Below are 16,613 nucleotides of genomic sequence, written 5' to 3'. Positions count from 1 at the left end.
CACTACAACACTAAAACATTAAAACAGATACATTCTAACTAATACATGGGGAAAAACATGAACTTGGAAACAGTTAACTTTATGCACTGGAATACAGCACAGCCATACCGGTCTCGTAAAGAGACACGTCTTTACCGTGCCCACCGAAGTGGACCCGTCTTTACCGTGCCCACCGAAGTGGACCCGTCTTTACCGTGCCCACCGAAGTAGACCCGTCTTTACCGTGCCCACCGAAGTGGACCCGTCTTTAACTTTATGCATTCCCCATAGTGGTACTCACCGGGAAGCAGAACTTGAAGGCCTCGGAAACTTGATACTGCGCATGCGCCTTGGAACAGGTGGGCCTCTGGAAACCTCGGACCTTGCTCTCTCACAGGTTGGGCTCTGGTTGGGGGGATCCGCAATCCTCACCGCCTCGTGTGGATGCCTGGTCGCAGTCCGTCCTCCTCGTGGGCCTGAGGGAGTAAGCGGGAAGTCCCCCGCTGGCGTGCACTTTGAAGTCCGTCACGGCTGTAGAAGGGGGCAAGGGCTGGACCTACATCGCCGGCGCGTGGGGAAGGGGATTAGTCCTATTCGGGCGCCAAAATTAATGTGGTAAATAAAATATTACCCTGTCATAATTTCTATACTTAAACAAAGGGTCATGCATTAAATGAGAGGCAGAGTCCGTGGTGTCTGATTCAAAAGGGCTTTATTTCAATAACTGCAGTTAAGGGAGAATCGGGTTCCATCACCACTAAGGCTCAGGAAGGGTCGTCATCTGAAGTTTATTCACAGAGTACATTATTTATACATTATTCTCGTACATAGAGAAAAGAGGAGGACTCCAGGCGGAGCAGGAGAAAGAGATAAGAGCATGTGGGCGTGCATGTAGGGGTACACTTTGAGGAGTCATAGGTGAGTGTCATAGGTGGGTGGATACATGGAGGGGGATGGCATGGCCAGCTGGAACTTTGCCCTACTTGTGTGCGCAACTTGGTCATGACGTGCAATTGACGTGTAACTGGGGGAAGCTGGGGGGAGCTGACTTTCGTGCTAGTAGAGAGGCCTTCAGTGTCAGGGCGACCTGCACATCTAGTAATATCTGATATCTTAGGTCCGGGGATACATTATCTGGAGCAAAAGGTCGCTCTTCACCAAGAGCCGGTGTGGGCATATATTTCTTCGTGCATTACGTGGGGGCTTTGGGCTTTCTATGGATGTGAGCTCTGTAAATCACTTAAACTGAGACAGAAAGGCTGGGCTCTATCTCTGCGGATGGGTTCTGTTTTCTTTCTTTCACCAGGAAGGAATGTGATTCTGTATAGCAAGCAGATAACTGTTTTGTAAATAACTGTCTTGGCACTCCGTGCGGGGCCTCTTCTCGGCTGTGCCAGAAGTATGTGAGAGGTCAGGGATGCGTCCTAATGTTGGACACAAATGCAGAGGCGTCATTATTTCGGCCATAGAGGGAAAATGCATGAGTGTCATGCACATACACTAAACGTTGGGGTACACGATAGAGGACATACTGGCCATATAAAATTTCATTTTCCTCAACCTTCTGGACAGGAAAGGGACCTACAAACCGAGGCTGTAATTTTCTTGGTCCCGGCAACTTCAGATTCTTCGTTGCAAGCCAAACCCTATCTCCAACTGCATACAGAGGAGCCGGCCGTCAATGCCTGTCTGCCTGCACTTTCATGGCTTTCTTGGACTCAAATATTTGCTGTTGGGCTCTCTTCCAGATTTCAATCAAACCCCTACTCAGGGAATCCACTGCTGGTACCCTCTCAGATGGCTGAATAGGAACCGTCTTGGGATGGAACCTCATCGAACAATAAAACGGTGACATGCCCAAAGCTGAGTGCATGCTGTTATTATATGCAAACTCAGCCACAGGAAGGGCTTGTACCCAACTGCCCGTCAGTGACGTTAGCAAATAGCGCAAATACTGCTCCATGGTTTGATGGGTACGTTCTGTTTGCCCGTCGCTTTGTGGATGGTAAACTGATGACAAACGTACTTCCATCCTTAATGACCGACACAGGGCAGTCCAAAAATGTGAAACAAACTGTGCCCCTCTATCTGAAACGATGGCAGTAGGAACCCCATGCAGTCGAATCACTTGGGCCATAAACACATCAGTCAACTCTCTAGATGTGGGTAACCCAGGCAATGGAACGAAATGAGCCATTTTAGTGAATAAATCCACAACAACTAAAATGGCCGTAAACCCCGAATCAAGCGGCAAATCGGTCACAAAGTCCATACTGACCGTATGCCAGGGGGAGGGAGGCACTGGCAATGGGTGCAATAACCCAGATGGAGACATGTGCGAGGACTTACTAACAGCACACACCGGGCATGAGGCCACAAATACCTGTACATCATGGGCTAGAGACTTCCACCAAAACCAACGCATACACAGCTCTTTGGTCTTATTGACCCCCGGATGCCCAATCAAGGACGATGAATGACAATATGTAAGAACCAGTGTACGCAACTCAGGGGGCACAAACAATTTCTTTGCCTGATACAATAACCCATCCTTTAACGTAATTCCAGGTTCCGACAGCCACGGAGCCAGATCCAACTGCTTCATTTCATCCTGCACTTTAACCATGAATTCGTCTATGGAAGCACAACCAACTATCTTATCACCAGGAATCATAAAACAGGACTCCTCCTTCTTGCTTTCCTGTGACAGATCCACAAAAAAAATCCGAGATAATGCATCAGATTTCCCCTGTTGAGCAGCTGGCCTGTACGTGATGGTAAAATCGTATTCATTAAAGAATAGCACCCATCTCATCTGTCTGGGAGTCAAAGCCCTAGCGGACCGGAAAAACTCCAAGTTCTTGTGATCCGTATAGATAGTAATGGGGTGACGAGCTCCCCACAGGTAATGGCGCCATTCCTCAAAAGACAGCTTTATGGCCAATAGTTCCCTCTCGGCAACCGTATAATTCTGCTCAGCAGGTAGCAGTTTCTTTGAAAAAAACGCAATTGGATGCATCAACCCAGAATCATTATCACGCTGAGACAACACGCCCCCAACTGGGATGCATCCGCCTCTACATAAAACGGAAGAGCAGGATCAGGAAGCATCAACACAGGAGCAGATGTAAAAAGCTCGATTAATCTTTCCAAAGCCAACTGTGCTGCAGGCGTCCACTCAAACACCACTCCCTTCTTCAACAATGAAGTTATAGGCGAAACAATATCCGAAAAATGACTGATCAACCGCCTGTAGAAGTTGGCGAAACCAAGTAGCACCTGTATATCTTTAACACATGTGGGTATGGGCCAGTTAACAATAGCTTCGATCTTCCGGGGATCCATCTTTATACCATCCGCAGAAATCAAGAATCCCAAAAACTCAACATGTGTCTCACCAAAAGTGCATTTATCCAGCTTGACAAATAAACGGTGTTCCAACAACTTAGACAAAACCTGCGAAACATGAGCATCATGTTCCTCAAAGGACGGGGAAAAAAACAAAATATCATCAATGTAAACAATCACACTGACATCCAAAAACTCACGCAAAACCTCATTTATGAAAAACTGAAAAGCGGCAGGGGCGTTACACAAACCAAAAGGCATAACACAATATTCAAACAAACCAAACTTAGTACGGAACGCCGTTTTCCATTCGTCGCCTTCGGGGACGCGAACGAGATGATAAGCACCTCTTAAATCAAGCTTCGTAAACACCTTGGCATGTCGCAGCTGATCTAACAACACCGGTATGAGAGGTAATGGGTACTTGTTCTTTATTGTGACCTTATTCAACGCTCTGTAGTCCACGCAAGCGCGAAGATCACCCTCCTTCTTCGGTATAAAAAATATGGAGGAAGACACACGAAGAAGAAGATCGAATAAACCCATTCTTCAACATCTCATCCAAATACTGCCGTAGATATTTCTCCTCCGGCTCCGACAACGCATAAACCCTACTACAGGGCAAAATGGCCCTCGGAACCAAATCAATACGGCAATCAAAAGCCCGGTGCGGTGGCAAGACACACGCCTGATCCTTATCAAACACCTCCTTATATGCCACAAACGAAGGAGACACGCTGTTCTGACCATAACCACTTGCTGCACAAGACAACGGAGACACCCAATCAGTCGCCTCACAATAACAGTGAAGAAGACAATACTCCGAATCAAGCGTGACCAGCCTCCGCGCCCAATCGATTCTGGGATTATGGGCCTGTAACCAGGGCACCCCGAGTACCACACCAAATGCTGGTGCGGCAATCAGATCGAAACAGACCGTCTCAGAATGCCCATTATCGAATGTCATCAACAATGGTTCGGTTTGTCGTACAATCGACCCAGAAGTTAGCTCCGTGCCGTCAATAGCCCTCACAGGTTCAGGTTGTTTCTTCATCACACAGGGAACCATCAGCTTCTCAGCCAACCCGATGTCCATAAAGTTCCCTGTGGCCCCACAATCCAATAATACCGACAAGGAAGCTCTACCACAAGATGAATAAGCGAAACAAGCCGATACCGTGAAATGATGCGGGACTCTTTGAACCGCCCCTTGTACGTCATATGGATTACAATTTCCTCTTTCATGGACAACAGGACTCTCACAATCCCTTCCCACGAAAGCCACAGACTTATTCTCCAGGATCCGGGACGGTTTCACTGGACACTCTCGAGCAAAATGTCCACCCCTCCCACAATACAAACACAACTGCAACAAGCGCCTTCGCTCCTTTTCCTCCTTGGATAAGGGACCCCGCACCCCACCCAAAGGCATTGGTTCAGGATCTGTTTTTACGCCCTCATTCTCAGATGTTTCTCTCTTGGTTACAGATGTCCTTGCGGGTTGAAACCTGATCTTTTCCCCTTTTCTTTCAATCAATCGATGGTTGAGTTTAACAACCAAATCGACGAACTCCACACAATCTTCAGGAGGGTCTACAACCTGAGAGACTATATCTTTTAAGTCCTCGCACAAGCCCTGATAAAACAAAGAGGTTCTTTTTGCCATGGGCAATTGTGTCTCTGCTACTAGGCGATTGAAAGTAGCCACATAACCCAAAAGATCCTGCTTTCCCTGCCTTAGCTTTAACAATTCATCATCGCTTGCCTGCATGAAAGCATGCTTAGCAAACTGACTATGCATCTGGTTCTTAAAGGCCAGGAAACTACTTAACACAGCGTCATCGTTTTCCACTAAGGGGACCGCCCAACTAGCTGCAGTACCCAAGAGATATGAAATCACAAACGCTACCTTAGTAGTGTCATCAGGAAAAGCGGTTGGTCGACACATGAAGTGCAAATGGCACTGGTTCATGAATATAGCATATCTGCTACTATCCCCGGAAAACCTCTCTGGAGCTGCTAGAGGCACCGGCACGGGAGTGTTCACTGTAACGGACAAAGGAGAAGGAGACCCACCCTGACCCCCACTCCTCTCATATTTAAAGGTGGCTGGTTGAATCAATGGAGGCCTAGCCTTGACTGAGGGATCCCTGCCTCTTCTCTTAGTGCTTTCCTTCACCTCACTCAGTGACCCCCGTAACTCCTGATTCTCCTGACGCAGGGATTGAACTTCACCCTGCATGTGTGCTAAAGCCTGCATGATTTCCTGCATCGAAGAAACCCCCCCCCCTGCTGCCTCCTCAACCATTCTTCACTCGGGCGGTGTATTAATTCGTGGGCTTGGTTTTCTGTTCCGATGCCGACCGGCCCAACACCGCAGGAGTGAAGAACGTCCCAATCCTCTACCCACGCCGTGACCCCCAACACCCGCAATCAAAACGGATGGTGGAGAACACGACACTGGGAGAAGGTGGGTAACAAAACAAGGGAACCCAAGGTCTTGGGGAACACAACTCGTCTCCTCTGGCTTCTTGGCAGCTGACAGCTTGACACAGACGAGACCGCTAAAATGAAAAAAGGGGACAAGGTTAAACAAACCCCTACTACTATTACCAGTGCCAAGTACACACACGAACTACCGACCTCCCTGCTTACCCCAGATAACAAACGGGAGTGGCTTGATACGAAACAGGAAATCTTCCACTGCAATCGTATTAGTTGTTTCTTGTGTAACCCCAGACCAACCACGCCCCCTCGGGAAACACCGAGAATGTCAAAGGGGGTGGAATTCACAATTGTTAAGAAAAAAAAAAAGGGACAGGGGAAAAAAGGTATCAAGGGAATACGAAAGACACCCAAAAAAACCCTGGAAGCTAAAAAAGAACACGAAGGTAGCGCAAAAACGGCCGTTATTCAGCTCCTTCGTGAAACCACCCAAACACAACGTAAAACAAGATGGTTTGGATACAAAAAGGGAATTAACGGCACATCAATTCTCAAAGGAAACGCAGCCGAGAATCCCAAAACGTCACCGAAGATCAAAAACAAGTCCCCACAAAGGGTTCAGTAAAGCCCACGGGAATAGGAAAACAGGGGAACAGGGAAAAAAGGTGATCAAAACCCAGCACTGGAAAAGACAGCTGGAACAGAGCTCGAGGGGAGGGGAACATGGTAGAACCACAGGAACAGGAATCACACGGCAAGGGACCAATAAAGAAACCAAGCACCTGTTTCCTGTTGGCAACCCCCTAGGGAGCGTCCATAAATTCGCATATGCACTTGGCACTTTTAAGAAACACCACTGAACGGGGAACTAGACAGAAGGCACCAGGCCCCCCTGAACCCCAACACCACTACCGCATTCAACACTGCATTATTCTCATTCTCTTTTTGAGCTCACGTTAGCTGGGCATCCGAAAAAGGAAGAAAGCTGGGCACCTGCTCTCCTTCTGAGTCCCTGAGGCCTTCAAGGAGCCACTGGTCATAAGGCTGAGGAATCAGTACTTTGCGGCAATGCTGGTAATGAATCCAATTCTTTCTGCAGGCCACCTTCACCGCAGTACGGGTGGAAAGAAGCACCTGGACTGGCCCCTTCCATCTGGACTCCAAGGCTTTCCTCCCTGGTGAAATTTTGTGTAAAAATGAAATTCTTGGGCTGAATGTCATGCCCCGGTCCCTCGGGTGCTGGAAGAAGCGTGTCCTGTATCTGTTGGTGAATAGAATGCAGACTTTTAGATAACTCATACAGATAATCTACCAACAAAGGATATTCAATCTCTGAAAGCCTCCGACGTCGAAGGACGCCACAAACATTTGTTGGGTGCCCAAACACAACCTCGTAAGGTGACAATCCTGTTCTAGAGTGGGCTGTCACTCTTGTAGACAATAGGGCTAATGGTAAAGCATTTGGCCACTACAACACTGTGCTCTCTTGAATCTTTGCCAATTTCAGTTTAAGAGTACCATTGTGTTTCTCAACTAAACCTGCTGACTAAGGGGGATTCGCACGGAAGCGCCGCGCCCACCTATTCATACAGCGTACGCGAAAACGGCTGATCCACACGGCCGATCAGGGCACAGAATCACCGAGTACCCTCCTGCAGCCCGCAGATGATCCTTGAGTGGGGTTCCACAAGTTACCACGGCCTCCCTTCCTAGGATACTTGCTTAAAAGAGGATTCAATTCATTCGGATCCCACTCCAGCACTCCTTCATTCAGACAACCAAGTCCTGATGATGATCCAAACTAACCCGGATCGAAACGCCGTCGACCTAACAGCCTAAACAATAGGCGCACTCCTTCCTTGTGGCTCTACAATTAAATTAAATTACCCTTGCCTACTGTGATATCACACTCTCACATGCGCCGCTGAGCCACTCACTGTAAATTATTTGCACTTTATGCACAGTGCGCCACCAACGCTGTTCACCTTCACTTGCGTCACCAATTGCACTTTTGTACACGTTTATGCACCAAGTTTCATGTGGTTGTCACCTACTCAATTTATGCAGTGCTGTTCTTAACTGTATACATCCGACCTTGGAACTAATGTTACAATATAAAGATGAATAGCTATCTTTTGTCATACAAACGAGTATTCTCCTTCTTTCTTTTAAAGTAATGCTAGGTGCATGCTAGTTGTAATTGTCTACCGACTCCTACCTCTCAGGACACTGTGTTTTTGTTGCGTAAGGGGGATTCGCAGCATGAAACTTTTGTTTGATATGTAATCTCTCACAGACCAACTGAATCACTTTAGCCTTTAAGTGGCTGCCATTGTCACTCCAAATCAAATAGGGCAAGCCGAAGCGAGGAAAAAACTCCTTCATGATTGCCTTTGCAGTAGCTATGGCTGTATTCTCTTCAGTGGGGTAAGCCTCAACCCAATTACTGAATGCACAAACAACCGCTAACACATACTTCAAACTGTTGAATCTGTCCATCTCTATATATTCAAGCTGGATGACTTCAAAAGGGAAATTCGGATGTGCAACATTACCAGGTGGTGTAGGGGTCCCTTTCCCAGGATTGTACATTATACACACCATACAATATCTAACCGAATGAGCAGCCACCTTTTGGATATTGGCATTCTGCCATACAGGGTCTAACAGCTTACAAATACCCCTAGCAGTGATATGAGCTGGCCCAAGCGCCATACAGGAAGAACATATGCATCCATCTCTGTTTTCCCGACTTATCAGTCCAACACTGATCCTCATACAAATGTGATGTGCATTCCTTCCATATTGCTAATTCCTCAATCGTTGCCTCACTCTGAATCTCCTTGACATTTGCCAATGTGTCTTTTTAACATGGTAACCTCGGGCACCCACCTAGTGGGACCTTCTACAAACAACCCTTTCATTTTTGTTTGAGCTGTCTCCTTAGCTGTCTGATCTGCAAATGCATTCCCTCTAACCACATCAGCTTTTACTGCATTGTGGGCACTACACTTCACTACCGCTAATTTCTGGGGAAGTGTTAAGGCTGACAAAAACCTATGTATCAGGTGGCCATGCTGGATCCTCATCCCATGGGAAGTGAGAAACCCTCTCTCTGCACAGAGCCGCCCAAAATTATGGGAAACTCCGAAGGCATAATGGCTGTCAGTATAGATGTTGACGGCCGGTCCCTCACTCAGCTCATAGGCTCGGATAAGGGCAACAAGCTCTGCAGCTTGGGCCGACTGATAGGAAACTCGTGATGTCTCAACTACAGTGTGTATTGTCGTGACTGAATACGCAGTTGTTGTAGTGCTATCTGGTAACTTGAAACAAGAGCCATCGAAATATAGTTCACCTTGGGAGTCAGATAAGGGAGCATCAGTCAGGTCTACCCGTCTCTTCGTCTCTTCCTCTTTCAGAAAAATACAATCATGTATGTCAATTTCCTCACTCTCAGAAGGGAGGGGTAACGTGGCAGGGTTCAGAGTGGCACATATTTTAATCGTGATATCTGGGGCAAAGAGAGTTAGCTTATAACCGGTCAGACACGCACTGGTAAGGTGCTGCATCTTGGTTGTATTCAAAAGGGTAACCACAGCATGGGGGACCATGACTGTGAGGTCAGTATCCAATATGAGCCCAGCTGATTGTCTTATTGAGACGGCCACAGCCGTGACCGCTCTTAGACAGCTCGGGAGGGCTCTGGCGACAGGATCAAGCAAAGCAGGAAAATAAGCACATAGCCATTGCTTACCTCCTCAGGCCTGTGTTAAGACAGAAAGCGCACAACTGGCTGTCTCGTGTATGTCCAGCACAAACACCTTTGTGTAGTCAGGCGTACCTAGTACAGGTGCAGAGCAAATCACAACTTTTAATTACTCAAATGACTGGTGACATTTATGCGTCCAGGTCAAGGATTCATGTACATCTTTAGTAATCAAAGCGCGCTGAGATTCGGTTAGTAGGGAATAATTTGGGATCCAATGGCGACAGTAAGAAGTAATGCCAATGAAGCACACACATCCTTTTGAGTTTGCGGGATAGACATTTTAACAATGGTACTAATGTGCTCAGGCGTCAATCTCCTACCCTCCTTCAACAGTTGGCGACCTAAATAGGTGGCCTCCTGTTGACAATATTGAAATTTGAAGAGGGACACTTTATGTCTATGATGTGCCGAATGCAATAACAGTTTGACTGGGTTGTCTTTGCAACCATTTTCAGTGTCAGAAGCAATGAGCAGGTCGTCGACATATTGGAGCAATACATTACCTGAGGGAAGTGTGAGGGAATGTAATTGGGCTTTTAAAGCTTCACTATGTATGCTAGGGCTCTCAGTAAATCCCTGAGGAGCGCGACAGAATCTAAAGCTTCAGCCAGCCAGTGTAAAACCAAACAAAATTCTACTGTCTGGATGTATTGGATTACTGAAGAATGCATTTTTCAGATCAATGACAAAAAAGTATTTAGCAGAGGAAGGTATCATTGTCAGAAGGGCTGTAATGTCAGGGACCACCGGAAACTGAGGAACCACTATTTTATTAACTTCGCACAAGTCAATCACAAAATGATAAACATCTGGATGGTCATCAGAGGAACCCAAAGGGGCCCTCTTAAGGATGGGAAGAATAGGTCTATTGCATACATTCACAGGTGTCTCCTCAACAACCACTGACTTAATCACGTCCTGCATAATAGGCAACAAGGCTCATTCCCCAGCCAGCTGTATCTTGTTCTGAGGAATACGGGGCAAGATGACATTGTCATTTATTTCAATGGAAACCGGGGGGATCTGCAATAGTCCTATGTCCATGTCACCCGTTGCCCACAACGTGGGCGGCACGTCTTTGAATTCAGCAGGGAGTGGCACACCTTGGACAGACACTGCTTAGCGTTGACCACATTAGGACCCATTGTCATATAAACACCTTCAGGGAAATGATAAATTGTCGCATGCAACTTCTTTAACAAAACTAAGCCCATCAGATTTTCTCCGCAATTAGATGTCAACATAAATGGTGAATCCACAGTAAAATGACCTATAGTTAGTGCAAGGGGTTTGGAAAGGGGGCTCACAATCGGTACACCAGAAAAACCTACTGAAACATTATTTTGCCCAGACAGAGCTGCCCCGGGGAACAGTGAACGAGAAATGGAGCACCTGTATCCACCAGAAATTCCTTAGCTGAGCCATGCAAATCTGCAGTAACATAAGGACTGCACTGATCTACAGGTGTCAGAACTGGTCCCTCACTCTGCCCTTGGCTATCCTAACTGTGAGACATCCCTGTCACCTCATCTATGTCATAATCATCATGATAATACTGTCAACCCCTAGTGTCATCAAAGTAGTTACCACTCGAACTATTCTGTGAGGCCGCGGCATGCTGAGCTCTGTCCTGTCCACCAGCTCCATGACTCCGTCCACGAGAATATTGTCCTCTAGGAGCCACAACTTTCTGCAACAACACTGGACACTCGCTACGCCAGTGTCCCTCCTGCCTTATAACATGCACACTGATTTGGCTCTACAGTCGTAGTAGTCTGGCTGGTACGCAGAAGCTGCCTGTTTGAACCACCACATCCTCTACCATTCCCCCTATAAACCTGCTGCAACAACACCTTCGTTTTCAATTCCTCATGACTTTTCTCCACCTTCTCCTTCTCCTAATTCTCTCTATGCTCATAATACTGTTTAATACTTAATATTAAAGAAGGGAAGGAGGTAGTACAAGTGCTCTCCGAAGAATGCAACAGAGTTGCTATCTCAGGAAGCAAGTTCGTAACAAATCTATTAACGAACAATCGATTACCCACTTCCACCAACAAATCCTGTCTGCTAAAATCCCAAAAGACACCCTCAAACCGGGTGAAGAAATCTGACACACACTTTCATCTTTCTTCTGACGACATGCCGTTAACTTGGCCCAATCTACCCTTCCCGGTGGAATAAGAGAGTGCATATACGTAATAATTTGGTCAGGCATAGCTAGTATCTAGGCCTTAGGCTTTTCCCAGGCTTCCTCTACTGATCCCATGCTTTCATCTGATCCCAGGTATCACCCAATTCAACAACGTGGTCCTGCGTGTGCACCTGTCTCCAAATATCAACAGGCACCAGCAAACCAAAGAATATTTCAATATCCGCAAGCGTCATCACTGTCGATGATGCAGCCTCAGTCAAATCCTTATAATATGCAGTGGGACTTTTCCTAGGGTCAGGTAACTGAGTCTTAAGGGACAAATCCTCACTCCTTTTCCATGGAGTGTAGACCCATTGTTCTTGGAAATGGGCCTCTACTCTTGGTCTAATCGCAGCATTCTGCTGATCCCGTAGCTCTGGTAGTTCAGGATGATATATGGGCTAGACTTCCCTCACGTAAACTTGGATACTGTCTTCGGGCTCTTTCCAAGCAGCCTACTTCGATAGGTGACCAGTGTTATGACATTGCCAAAAACTTCACTAGGTGCCATACCAGCAGCATATGCACGGTCCCTAATATAATAAATAATTTGGGGCGCTACATCATTGAAACATTGTTACCACAGTCCAATCAACGTTGCTGACACGTGCTTAGGGGCATGCTGCTGCATTAATAGCTCATAGTCTTTCATCACAGCCCATACATCTTCCACATCATGAATGGGATTACGAGCTCATTGCGCAGACTGATTAGCCACCACCTCCTTCTCAGCTTCCCCCACATCAGACCGTTTCAACGTCCATTCTAACCGGTCCTTGAATTTCATCCGGTCCCTGTCTTCAGAGCCACGTACTGGTGTATCAATATTCTGAAACATTGGGGACTAGGGAAACACAGTGGGAGTGATAACAGAGTTACAGGGCAATAACGTCGTTACTGGATGGGTGATGGGTGTAAGAGCTGGTGAGAAGAACGCCGAAACAATATGTGTTGCCAGAATGCTAACAGTCGTAGTTGCCACAGAAAGGACAAGAGGTGCCATGACCAAGGCAGATCAAACAACAGAATCAGAGGCAACAGAAACAGAAGGACCGGGCAGCTGGGGCTATGGCAGAAGGAAGGGGTATACCCTCTGAGGGGCATAAGGAGGCGGAAGACAAGTATCCAGCAATTCCTCCACAAAAGTATAATTTTCATCTTGAGCAACATTAGACTTTTCACACTGCAATCTTAACTTCCTATCGGCACACGCTATTCCCTTTTCTATTTTCTCTCTATAATGCGCTATAGCTTTCTGAGTCAATGACTCGATTCTCCCCTTCCGAACCTCTTTTTCTGCTTTCATTCGTCTCTGTTTAGCCTCCTTCTGCCATGTTCTGAGGGAATCAAACATCAACTGCCTACTCCTTCTCAGAAACAATTTTTCCTGCAGGTAATTAATTTTCTGTTCATCAAAAGTGACCGTCAATGGCCACTGTAACTTTGCATTGTGCCATAGTGTGCTAAACATAATAGGGCCAATGCCATGCTTCACATTCAAGTCAAAAGTTGGGTGCCTTCCAGAGGCGCTGGCTGACTTTTCTCCGATCGAGCATCAGTAGAACAACAACAGCTCATTCATAACTATTTGCTACAGCAAGGTATTTTAAAAGGAAAACAATTTCACTACTTATGACTAGCAGATATTTGCAAATATCTTCATCTAAGTCGGTCCTCAGACCTCTTCAAATACAAATCAAAGTGGTACCATTTTCATAAAGAACCCAAACAAATTCAAGTGCTTGTCCAAAAACGGTCCTCCGACCGTGCCAAATACTAACCAAAATGGTGCCACATCCTCAAAGAACCAAAGCAAACTCACTTGGTGCACACAGGTCAAACGAGGTTATTCTCCACTGCCGACTCTTCAGACCAAACGGTCACATCCAAGGATTTCACCGTTCAGGACCCCAGTCTGGATGATCACTGGATGAGGCACCGCCCAGTCAGACAGACGGGCAGCTGCGAGTTCGAGACTCTCATGCAGGGATCCCCGATCTGCCTGTCCGACCAGACGCGGCCGATCTCCTCACCCGTCCGCAGTTAAGAATGGGTCACTCACCCAATGGGGTACCTGTTCAGGTGCCAAATGAAGGAAGTGACCCGATTAGGGCCACACAGGTCACTCGCGACCACCTCTCAGACTTCCCTACGAATGAAGAGTCGGTCAGACAGTAGAGAATACAAACCAAAGTGATTTATTAGTCATACACTCAAGCGGAGTCCAGTCTGACCAGCATCCTTTGATTGCTGCAGAGGGAACTGACTTCAGAAAACATGGTAAGGTGTAAAGTACATTTCCAGCACCCAGTTGGGAGCTAATGAACAAAGGAGGTAAAGAAAGAAGAGTTACAATCCTGGGACCAGGCACACTTTATCTTGTATTCAAGGTTACTCCGCCTGCCCTCACTGCTCTTAGCAGTGGGAGCAAGCCTATCTAGTCAAAAAGGTATGCACTAATAAAACATTCTATTCATTAGCACTGCAAACTCAGCCTAAAGAGAAATACACAAGGACACATTGGCAGCTGCTTTTTGGTGAGGCAGACACAAAGTGAGACAAAAGTTAGTTTCGATCAAGGCTCAAAATGACGGTTAAATACAAAATGGTGCAGCGAATGCTAACTTAAATCATAGAATGCATGGGAAATTCGGGAAAAGAACATTTCTAATCCAGCAAAACGTAGAACCTCTTTTTACTGTGATTTTAACCTAGTTCACAATTTAAAAACCCTTCCTACACAGGATCTGTGTTAAAAATATCTGTGGCTGTTATCAGACATGGAATTATTTCATAGGCTAGCCTAGAAAACTGTTGCCGAACCAAATCAATTTACATATAACTTGAACCAGATTACCAAAGTGTCCCAGGCAAAGGCCCCTCCTTATACTACATTTCACTTTTTTTGTGATTATGCTAGCTCTGGCGAACAGCTAAAGCTAGGTCTAGCCAGACCTAAAGGATCCAAGGATTTCCCCATTCAGGACCCCAGTCAGGAAGACCACAGGATGAGGCACCGCCCAGTCAGACAGATGGGCAGCTGCGAGTTCGAGACTCTCATGCAAGGATCCCCGGTCTGCCCATCCAACCTGATGCGGTCTATCTCCTCACTTGTCCGCTATCAAGAATGGGTCACTCACCCAATGGGGTCCTGTTTGGGTGCCAAATGAAGGAAGTGACCCGATTAGGACCACATAGGTCATTTGCGACCACCTCTGAGCCTTCCATACGAATGATGAGTCGGTCAGACAGTAGAGAATGCAAACCAAAGTGATTTATTAGTCATACACTTAAGCGGAGTCCAGTCTGACCAGCATCCTTTGATTGCTGCATAGGGGACTGACTTCAGAAAACATGGTAAGGTGTAAAGTACATTTCCATCACCCTGTTGGGAGCTAATGAACAAAAGAGGTACAGAAAGAAGAGTTACAATCCTGGGACTGGGCACACTTTATCTTGTATTCAAGGTTACTCCATCTGCCCTCACTGCTCTGAGCAGTGGGAGAAAGCCTATCTAGTCAGACAGGTACGCCCTAATAAAACATTCTATTCATTAGCACTGCAAACTCATCCTAAAAAGAAATACACAAGGACACATTGGCAGCTGCTTTCTGGTGAGGCAGACACAAAGTGAGACAGAAGTTAGTTTCGATCAAGGCTCAAAATGAAGGTTAAATACAAAATGGTGCAGCGAATGCTAAATTAAATCCTAGAATGCATGGGAAATTCGGGAAAAGAAATGTTCTGATCCAGCAAAACGTAGAACCCCTTTTTACTGTGATTATAATCTAGTTCACAATTTAAAAACCCTTCCTACACAGGATCGGTGTTAATAATATCTGTGGCTGTTATCAGATATGGAATTATTTCATAGGCTAGCCTAGAAAACTGTTGCCGAACCAAATCAATTTACATATAACTTGAACCAGATTACCAAAGTGTCCCAGGCAAAGGCCCCTCCTTATACTGCATTTCAATTCTTTTGTGTGATTATGCTAGCTATGGCGAACAGATAAAGCTGGGTCTAGCCAGACCTAAAGAAATGGCAAAGTGTGTAAAATGAGAAGCGGACAGATACGTTTTCAGCCACACTGGGCGACAGATAAAGCGCAATTGTAAACAGCATGTGTGTGTTATTTTCTCTCTTTCTCTCTCTCACTATACACACACTCTGCAAATTGGAGCAAAAACGAAATGCATTTATTGTTTAATTTCTTTTTCTTTTAGCCAGATATTTAAGATTGAAGCACTTAAAAAGGCAATAGAAAGTGTAGAGAATTGTTATTTATTTCACATACCATCAAAACTGTAATGTTATGCTACTAGTTAGAATCTAAAATCGTGTGTGTCTCTTTTGTTATCCAATCGACTAACTGTTATTTCTTAAAGGTTACAAGAACAGAGAATATTGTTGAAAAAAGGGACTCGGTTATTTACGCCTCCATTGACCACAGCATGCACCAGACTTCCAACAACACTGTGCCAGCCTCCTGTTATAAAGTTGAATACACCACAATAAGATTCCAGCCACAAACGACAGCAACTGAAAAGCGTTCTTAGCCTGAAAAATATTAACACACTTTCTGCATAATCTGCCTTAAAATCACTCTGAAATGTACCAATTCATTTTTTTCACAAATCTTTATGTTGATCAGTAACCACAAATTAAAAAATGCATGCTATATCACTGGCTACAGGGCTGCTATTCATGCACAAGTAAAGCTGGAATTGAAGCAATAATTCATTGTTATGATGTTTTAAACTCACTTCCTGGATAATGACCACATTTCTAAAAGGTGGAATCTACCAGTCTGTAAGGAGTATCAGTGTTATATTTTTCATCTAGGTACAATCACAAGAAAAGTGAAGACAGGT

The 16,613-nt window shown here is 45.8% G+C and overlaps 1 long non-coding RNA gene across 1 annotated transcript in view; it reads left to right on the top strand.

Annotated features, from left to right (window-relative positions):
* The window catches only part of LOC147725405 (uncharacterized), a 57,694-nt gene extending 41,337 nt beyond the window's left edge, over positions 1 to 16,357 (top strand). The window contains exon 3 of the long non-coding RNA XR_015309825.1: positions 16,128 to 16,357. This is a non-coding gene — a long non-coding RNA (uncharacterized LOC147725405). The remainder of the gene's footprint in view (positions 1 to 16,127) is intronic.
* Positions 16,358 to 16,613: the final 256 nt, after the last annotated feature.

The sequence above is a fragment of the Lissotriton vulgaris genome, chromosome 3_2, assembly GCF_964263255.1.
Source record: "Lissotriton vulgaris chromosome 3_2, aLisVul1.2, whole genome shotgun sequence".
Lineage (NCBI taxonomy): Eukaryota > Metazoa > Chordata > Amphibia > Caudata > Salamandridae > Lissotriton > Lissotriton vulgaris.
The sequence above is the reverse complement of the archived record's forward strand: the minus strand, read 5'-3'. Positions and strand labels throughout refer to the sequence as shown.